The sequence below is a fragment of the Anastrepha obliqua genome, chromosome 2, assembly GCF_027943255.1.
Source record: "Anastrepha obliqua isolate idAnaObli1 chromosome 2, idAnaObli1_1.0, whole genome shotgun sequence".
In the NCBI taxonomy this organism is placed as follows: domain Eukaryota; kingdom Metazoa; phylum Arthropoda; class Insecta; order Diptera; family Tephritidae; genus Anastrepha; species Anastrepha obliqua.
In genome coordinates, this window is record NC_072893.1 from 92,344,707 (window position 1) to 92,354,548 (window position 9,842).

Genomic DNA, 9,842 nt, shown 5'->3' on the forward strand with positions numbered 1-9,842 from the left:
AGATGTCGTCTTAAAAATAAATACCATTATTTTTCTCTCTTAGAAAGGTGAATACATATCCAAGATTTATATATGTATGAAAAATTTTGACATTTATTTGAAAATTATTAAAAAATATTTATATGTATATAAGTTTTAGTGTAAAAACTTGGTAACTTGGTAATGAAAATCCTATGATGTATACATATGTAGATTAAAAAATTATACAGTTTCGAAAAAATTACAAAATAGAGACAGAAAAGTTGGATTAGATCTTAGTAAATAATTAGAAAATCTGAAAGGTTTGTAATTGCAAACTACACGTTTTTTCGTCAAATCGTAAGAAATGTTTGATGAAGTATTTGAAAAGGGTGAAAAATTGTAACTGCTCTGTGAGTCTGTGCGTGGAAACAAAAAAGTGGAAAATATTATACGAAATTTTAGACACTTAACAAATTATATGTAACTACAGCAAAAAAGGCGCGTAAACCTCTGTTAGTTGTTTGACCGAGCTCGTCTTCCAATTTGTGGTGTGCGTCTTGATGTTCTACCACAAATATTCTTTATGACGAGCTTATTTCAGGCAATAGCAAACTTCCGAGTGTTTTCTGCCATGAAAATCACTATATGCATATGTACATGCATTCAATAACTCGTAATATGTACATTTTTCGATTATTTCGTTTAGTACAGCATTAATTTTCAGCGAGCGATTTGTTCTAAGTTTTTGAACATTTTTATTTATTTAAAAAAAAATTATAGCTACTTTTCGAGATCTGTGCCTCCTGTGAGGTTTGAACTCACGACCCCTGGTTTACGAGACCAGTGCTCTACCACTGAGCTAAAGAGGCTCAATTATTATTAATGCCAAATGCCTAACAACAACGCCACACGCACGCTATCTCCTTCATTCCGCTAGGCATGTTTTTGTTGTGTAATTGTGCTGTTCTTATCTGGCACATGCTGTGTAATTTCCAAACATGTGCGCTGCCGCAGAACGATAAATGCGCCAACAACAAACAATGCAAAGAGGTCGGTCGTGAGCGATTGTAATGACAGCCGTAAAGCAAAAGCCGACAAACAAAAGCAAAATGTGTTAGCAAAGTAAAAAGCAGAACAAGTAAATAAATAAGAAAAAGTAAACGCTGGAAGGGGCGCTGCTACTTAGTGAATTGCTTTTGACGGAAAAAATTAGAATTTTTGCGCAAAATGTATGTATGTGGGTATACAATAATTTTTCACACAGTTCTCTGACTCATCAGGCTGCGAGTTTCGTATCTGTGTTTCAATACCATTCGAATAGTTGCAAAAGATTTTGTATGCATGTACATATATATATATTTTGCGAATTCCCTCCGCATGGCTGTGCTAAAAATAACTAAATATATACATATGCTTCCATCGCTATATTGAACGTATACGTTGCTGTTGTTTTGCACATGCTCCGCCAGATTAGTAAAAGACTTGTGTGTATGTATTCATGATGACGACGTTCTTGATTCTTTATCGCATTCGCACATTTGCTGGCTCACTCGACTGGCGTGAAGTGTGTAATTTGGCTGTGTGAATATAACGGCTTGTTGGTCTAGTGGTATGATTCTCGCTTCGGGTGCGAGAGGTCTCGGGTTCAATTCCCGAACAAGCCCTTAGGGTTGAATTAAATATTTTTTTAAGAATTTCTCAAGTTCTATACATATCGAATTATAAGAAAGTTACCAAACAATTTGCTGTTTCGCCTCAATGAATTTGTCCGAGCTTCTGGCACAAAGTTATTGAACGTTAAGAGCACATGAATCGGCTGTCCTTGGCTTACTATTTAATGTTCGAGGTCGCAATGTCGATAACACAGTTCGCACATGTTTCTGGTTAATCTCTGGCGGCGCGTTATATCACACGCAGAAAAGTATGCTTCATTATTTGTAGTTCTATGTTATTTTCCCATAATGTTGTATATTCCTTTATAGCTCTGCGAAGAACAAAAATCTTTGAAACTTATCACTGCTTTAACGGCTTATATATTTTTATGCGAAATAAGTGATGTAGTCTTGAAATTGTAAAAAAAATATTAATTTTGTATTGATTATCAACTATTAAAAAAAAAATTACCTTGAATGAAGCTATCAGGAAAAGGAATTAAAATGAATAAATGTGATTATGTTCATGCTTATTTTTTTTTTTTTGCTAAATTATATACATAGGCAAAAAAATAGACTCTTAGCCTTTGCACGCTTTCCATCGTTCATATCTTCAATAATAATGCACTGATAGTGAATTGTTGTATCACATGTTTTTGTGCTGATCTCGTGATCGTAGCAACAACACAAGCATTTAGCTTTTCAATGAAAAATAAGCAAAAACACGATCGATACTCTTACAATGGCAAAATTAGGTGACAAAAAAAAATATATATATATACTCATAACATTTTAAGGAGAAATTTGTCATTACTGATTTGCCAGTAGAAGAATTTTTTTGCGATGAAGCTGATTAGTTAATAACTTACTTTTGAATAAAAAATTTATAAAATTAGACGTTGCGGTCATTGTACCGAAAGTGAAAAAAAAACTATTCAACATTTTCGAACAAAATAATATATGTATAATAAAAAATATTTCCGAAATAATTAATTAAAATAATTAATAATGTTCTGATCGTTTAGTCTGAAAAAAAAAAAAACGGGGAAGACTACGAAAAACGACCGTTCAAGAAGACCGTGTTCTCATCGGAATCGCAGACATTTGCCACATCCAAGGAAATTAAAAACGCTTTGGAACTTCAGTTTTCAAACAGTTCGTTGTCGTTTGACTGATGCAAATTTAAAAAACGTTCCGCTTTTAAGTAAAATCAATATTCAAAAAAGAATTTGTTTTTCCGGAGAACGCGTAAATGAGCCTAACAACAAATGGCAAAATATTCTATGGTCTGATGAGTGAAAAAAACATGTTTAGTAGGAATGACCGCACTTATGTTCATAGACCTCTACAAAAAAAAAAAAAAAAAAAAAAAAACAACAAACCGTGAAACACGACGATGAAAGTAGCCATGGTGTTTGATCAATGTATCGGATCGATGGCATAATGAATTCGGTAAAATACACGACTATTTTACGAGGTGTCATGTTACCTTATGCTACAGAGGGGATGCCGCTATTTTGGCGCTTTCAACAGGAAAACGATCGTAAGCACTCGGTTTCTGCTACAGAAAAAGGGGCTGCGTGCTGGACTGGCCCTCTCAAAGCCCAGATCTCAATCCCATTAAGAATTTATGGAAAATTGTGAAGTGGGAGTTCTCTAAAATGCCAAGCCCATCTAATAAAATGGATTTATGGCAGAAAAGCCAATTGTTTTGGCAATCTTTCACGAAGGAGCAGTGTGACGGACTAATGAATTTGATGACTCGAAGATGCGCCTCATTTATACGAGCCAAATGATTAACAATTTTACCTATTAGGACGCGAATGTGATTTCCAACCTTTATTTAAGTTAAATTGCTTTTTTGTTTTAAATGTTAATAATATTGGAAATAAAATGAAAATAGTCTATATTTTTTGCCAACCTATACCTTGAAGTGTATAAATCATTTTTTTCTTATTTTTCATTGAAAAATTAAATGTTTGTATTGTTGCTAAAAACACGAGTTCAGAAAAAAACCGTGCATTGTTATTGGGGATATGAGCGGTGGAAAGCGTACGAAGGTTTAGAGTCTATTTTTTGCCAACAATGATATAATTCGGCAAATTACATTGTTATATTCCACCTCTCACTTATTTGGCCAATAATGTGTCGATATATGTTTTCAACGGAAGTTTAGAAAATACATATTAAAAATCAAAGATTTAATGAATAATAGTTTAAGCCTACGTGTGAGTTCGTCCATATTTTAATACCCAAACTAATATTCTATTGGGGGCTTCCAGCACTGCTTCCATTAAGAAAAGCAGCTGCTAAACTGTGCGAGTTCGTTTGACAACCCAAATTATTTGTTTTGAAATTTGTTAGCTTTTATCAAGCGCATATAGAATTTCCATTTATTTAGGGCTTTTCTCTATTTAGGTAATGAAATAGACGAGCTCGCATACAGCCTAAATAATAGAAACAAGTCTAAGTCATACAGTAGACGTTATAGTAGTAATAGTAATCAGATATGTGTATATGTAGATCCTATTAGTTTTCAAAAATGTAACCGATATTTCCAAATTAAGCTTAGAAACTATTAAGTTGGGGAATAAGTTCTTAGTGTTTTTACCGAAGACCTTTATTTAAACAAAAAACAATAATTATATCAATAAGTTAATCAATTATATATTCGCCGTTGCTGTTTACAACCTCTTCCCACCTCTCGACCAATTTTTTGATGCCGTTCCGCCAAAAATCGCCTGGTCTGGTGTCAAAGGAGTTGTTGAGTCAGTTTTTAAGGACTTCTTTGTTATTGAAGGTAACGCCGTTCATACGATTTGTCAGGGAGCGGAAAAGATGGTAATCGGTCGGTGCAAGGTCCGAAGAATACGGCGGATGCTGATGCACCTCCCATTCGAGCTCTTGGATTTTGACGACCTGTGTAACATGGGGCCTGGCGTTGTCGTCAGGGAGTATGGTTTGACCATGTCGACCAGATTTTTTCAGTCGAATGGGCAATGTAGAGCTCATTGTTGACCATGGCATTCTTTTCGAGCATTTCCCAGTGCGCCATGCCCTCCCAGTTCCACTAAATGCATATCATGATCTTCTTTGAGTGAAGATCCGACTTGACTCTCGGCTTTAGCGTACCTGCTGGAGTCACGCACTCCTTTCTTTGCTTCATACTGATGTATAGGCACCATTTCTTATCTCCCGTGACTATTTGTTAGAAAAAGCGCTGTTTATGACCTCGAGCTGCTCGATGGCAGGCGAGATACTGAGAAGCAATTTGAAGGCGACTTTATTTGTTTTCTTCGGTGAGCTCGTGAGGCACAATGGCTCCCCAATTTTTCGGTAAATCCCATTGAATGAAAGTGATTGATGAAAAGCAAAGAAGAGCAGGAGTCGAAAATATTGATTTTTGCCTAGTGGGTATTCCATTTCTAAGCCTCAAAACTAATAAAAAATTAAATAACTCAAAAATACCCAATTATATGTCTGAATATCGCCAATTATATGTCTGAATATACCATAAAAGTACCATCGTTTATTACGATAGTTACATTAACGAAAAGGTATATATTATTTTTTTAACTCAGCGTTATAAAGTATAGAGAAAAAGTTAAATTTCTATACAAAAAAATAATGTTAAAACGTTGAAATAAAAAGTCGTATTTGCAAAATATTTAAGCTATGCTCTTATGCTTGATGATTTAAGAGCGAAAAGACTTATGTCAATTAAATTTTGTTTTTGCACGGAAACAAATTATTCTAAGAAAATAAAATACATTTCCACAAACATCCCTGCTACTCATAACTTATGGTGATGTTGAATTGAGAGTTTCATAGAGAGAGTAGATGGATATTCCAATTTCCAGCATATTGTTTTTGTCTTCCTTTATGTAGTTTTCATCGCCACTTTCCCGATAACGGCTCTGTTTGTGTTTCTAAATTGGTGGCAAAATGTATGTACAGTCGTAATCCACAAAATTGGTTAGCTCATATCTAATTAAAAAAGAAAATAGTTATAAATAATAAATAAAAAAATATTTAATTTATGTGGCTTAGTTATTCACATAGTGAGGAATATTCCCAAAAGTAATTTTTAATGTTATATGTATTATAAAAAAATTCAAGTAATTACCCCTTTAATAGCACAGGCCTGCGAAATCTCGCTTTTTTACAGTTTCTAAAACCGCTATGGGTGTTTCCTAAAGGTTTTTTTATGCTGAAAACGAATATGACCTTGAAAATGCTCCAGCACGTCAGGATTTTTGGCAATTTGAGGTTAAATAGTAAAAAAATGTAGATTTTGGCTATTTTTAAATTTTTTTTGAGCAAGGTAAAGTTTTTTTTTTAATATTCCACAACGGCATCGCAAGGTAGACCTCTTTAGCTTTAAGGTCCTTTTTTATAAATATTTTGACGATTAATATAAAAAAAGTTATTATATTTTGAATTGGAGACTTTTAGATATGCAAATTCCACCTTTCTAACTCTCTAACGCCCCTGTAAAGGGCGAATTGAAAATAGTATACCTTTTTTTATATTAATCGCTAAAATATTTTTAAAAATGGATTTTAAAGCTAAAGAGTAGTACTTTGCGATGCCGTTGTGGAAAATTAAAAAAAAACTTTACATTCTCAAAAAAAAAAAAATTTAAAAAATGGCCTAAATCTGCATTTTGTGACTATTTAACCTCAAATTGCCAAAAATCCTGACGTGCTGGAACATTTTCAAGGTCATATTCGTTTTCAGCACAAAAAAACCTTCAAGAAACACCCATAGCTGTTTTAGAAACTGTACCTCGCAGGACTGTGTAGTAAAAAAGGGCATATTTCTGCCCATACGTCTGATAGAAAATCAAAGAGGAACACACTTCCAAAAAGGCAGTGCCAAATCTTATTACTTCACCTGTATAATTTCGCTATGGTCTCGTGGTTTGACTTCATTTCCCTCGTTATTTTCCTCATATTCAGGACACGTATGTTTGTTGCTGCCTAATAACGCATGCATATTTTACATATTGATAGGACCATTAAGCCGAAATGCGTTTCCTCAATTAAATTCGTGATTTTCTTCGAACGTTTGCAGGACCTAAATGGAGAAGTTTCTGTACATCAAATGATAAAGAGACTTCATTTCTTTTCATATTTAGTTTGATCTTGAACGGTGTGGATTCGATTGAATTGATACACTCTCAGCTGATGCGATATTTTCAGTACTTCGGCCGGTGCTTGTATCTAGGCATGAGGAATTATATTCAATAGTTTTTTTTTTTTGATTTGATTTGGTATAAGTTTTTGCCTTAACATTAGAGATTTTAAAAAGGCGAAACGCATAACTTGATTAAAAACAACTTTATTGAGAATCTACTATTGCTAGTCTAAGATGTTTGAAAAATTATTAATTTGTTTGTTTTTCTGTGAGTTTACAGTCCACCAGTTGAAGTAGCAATATGCTCCATTATAGCCGTGTTTTTTAAGTGCTTATGTACAAGAAGGCGCAAAATTAATTATCGAATTTTGTTCTCGATTATCTTTTATTAAATAAAAATATGAGTGATGGAAATATTTGTTTTGACCTTTACGTGCTCTATTGTTGGTTTGTTTGTATCCCTTAACGGCCGAGAGCTTTTTTGTAATATTCGCCCATAAGCCGACGGGAAATTAGGTGAAATTCTAAAACGTTTATCAGGATGAAAGCTTAAGGTAAACATTTAAACTGATTTATTTGGATATGAATTCAATATATTTACTTGACTTATAATTTTATATGATCAACAAACCAGGGCTGCACAAAGTTGCAAAATTTGTTAAAGAAAAAAAAACTACAGCGATGATAAATAAATGAAATGAAATCTTCCGATAGGGTAATTTTTGTAGGGTAATTTTGCGACACCTTGTAATTGCGCTTACAGCAAAAAAAAAATAATGTATATTCAAATCGTACATTGACAATTGTCTAAATCCGTAAAAACATTTGGCATCGCTACTCAAAAAATATCATATCAATTTTACGAAGTGCTGGCGGTAATAGTTTTAATTAATAAATATGTAGAGAAATGTTTATTGATCTATATGTATGTATGTATATCTTAATTGTTGTCAAAATTCTGAGGATGTGCTGCGCGATATCAATGCAAGCTTCCTCTCTTGACATTTTGTTTAATATTTACGGCCGATAAAGCAGTTTACCAAAAGCCGTTAAAAACTGCATAACAAAACTTCGATGCACCGATTTCATCCACAACTAATGCATAAGCCCATATAAAACTATGCGCTTATTGCTTCGTATTAATTTTAAGCGCATACGCAAATGCGCTTATAAAACGGTTTATATTTGGAGGGTTCAAACGGTTCATGTGAATGAAACCACCTGTCCAAAATAAATGGAGAAGTTACAATGATTATCCTTTGCCCCCTGTGAGGTTTGAACTCACGACCCCTGGTTTACGAGACCAGTGCTCTACCACTGAGCTAAGGAGACGTAATAAATAATACTCCTTCATGCGCTCTTAAGCAAGTAAATAAGGGTGAGTGATAGCTGCTCTCAGATGAGGTACGGGGATGAAATATAAACCTGAAAACAATTAAGGTGATTGCATTTTTTTGATTAATTTTACTTGTAATATGATAACTAAAATCAAGCGACGATAGTAGGCTCCTCCGTTTTGATGGTAGTACTCATGCTGTTGTATGTAAAAAGTAAAAAGTGACACTTGTTATTTGATAACTTCTAACTGAAATTTTTTGATTGAATATAAAAAGCAAAATTATATCACGATTCAACTATTAATAGCCTCTGTAAATAAGCAGCTCTTTCGCTCTTCCTTGATAAGTCTACTCCATTAGTAAAAGCAATGTACCATATTTTATAAAAAATTGAAATTATATATTTATATAATTGGCGCGTACACCCTTTTTGGGTGTTTGGCCGAGCTCCTCCTCCTATTTGTGGTGTGCGTCTTGATGTTGTTTCACAAATGGAGGGACCTACAGTTTCAAGCCGACTCCGAACGGCAGATATTTTTATGAGGAGCTTTTTCATGGCAGAAGTACACTCGGAGGTTGCCATTGCCTGCCGAGGGGCGACCGCTATTAGAAAAATCTTTTTTTGTGATGTTTCACCGAGGTTCGATTAAAAAATTTAAATTACAAAACTACATATGTATTTTATCTAGAAAATGTTTTCGGCATCACAGGTGTTTAATTTGAATGTTTTTTTAAGCGTTAAATTGGGCTTGAACTCATATGCGTAAAAAGAGAGCGGTGTATGAAAATTCGCAAAGAGGCTAATGCTGCCTTCACTTTAACGAATTCATCGTGATCGACCAGGATAATGTGTAAAGGACTTTTCGACTAAAAATAGCAATGTCAGTGGTTTTGTATGTTTCATTGCTGTATAAAGCGGTCTACAGAGTTCGAAGGTGATTATTTTGCAAATGACATAAAACTGTTTTATGGTCGATCTTTAGCACTACGAACATGCTAGCCAACTTCGATTATGTCTGTGATTTTATCGATATTTTCGACATTTTCTTTGACATCAAAAATGCCTGAACGCAACCAACGAAACCAAAATGCACGTAAGTAGCTTTTACGGTACCGGCACCATAAACACCATTCATAATTCAGCGGCCTGGTTTGTTTTATCAGAAAGAAAAAAACTGTTAAAGGTACCGAATTTTCTCTTTATTGACTTTGTTTAACTCACAACTGAATAAATAAATAAAAAACAGTAAAATAATTAGTAATAAAGAAGTGGCGCTTCTTTGTTGAAATCCTTTTTAGAATTTTTAGCTTTTCATCAGTCACGAACTTTTGCCAGCTTAAAATTTGATTTATTGAATACTCGTAGTTTCAGTATACGAGTATGTTTAGAAAGTGCTTTTACACTTATTATTAAACGGGTTATTCTCACTATTCATTATATAAATCCGCCACAATGAAATATTTAAGCCCCTTTTTTGAGTGCACCGTTCGTCCGAAACGAACTTACGTATGATGAAAAGAGGTAGGTAGGTGTTGGATAGGGGACGCTGCACCTCCCTTACAAACTGAAATTTCCAAATCGCTTTTCTCAGGAATCACAAAAGCTAAAATAATGAAATTGCATACAGTTACACAAATTGCTAGTACTTGTCCTAAGAAAAAAGTGGGTGTGGCACCTCTCATATAAACTGAAACCTTCATATAGTTACATGGTATAATTGAATTAGAAACCAAGTAGTAGGTGATAATTGTT

General features: G+C 33.9%; 3 non-coding genes across 3 annotated transcripts; 1 reads left to right on the top strand and 2 right to left on the bottom strand.

Moving 5' to 3' along the window:
* Positions 1 to 758: 758 nt before the first annotated feature.
* Trnat-cgu (transfer RNA threonine (anticodon CGU)) lies at positions 759 to 830 on the bottom strand. The gene has a single exon. It is a non-coding gene; the product is annotated as a tRNA-Thr (tRNA).
* A 723-nt stretch (positions 831 to 1,553) lies between these two features.
* On the top strand, positions 1,554 to 1,625 carry Trnap-cgg (transfer RNA proline (anticodon CGG)). The gene has a single exon. It is a non-coding gene; the product is annotated as a tRNA-Pro (tRNA).
* Positions 1,626 to 8,012: 6,387 nt separating this feature from the next.
* On the bottom strand, positions 8,013 to 8,084 carry Trnat-cgu (transfer RNA threonine (anticodon CGU)). Its single transcript has one exon. It is a non-coding gene; the product is annotated as a tRNA-Thr (tRNA).
* Positions 8,085 to 9,842: the final 1,758 nt, after the last annotated feature.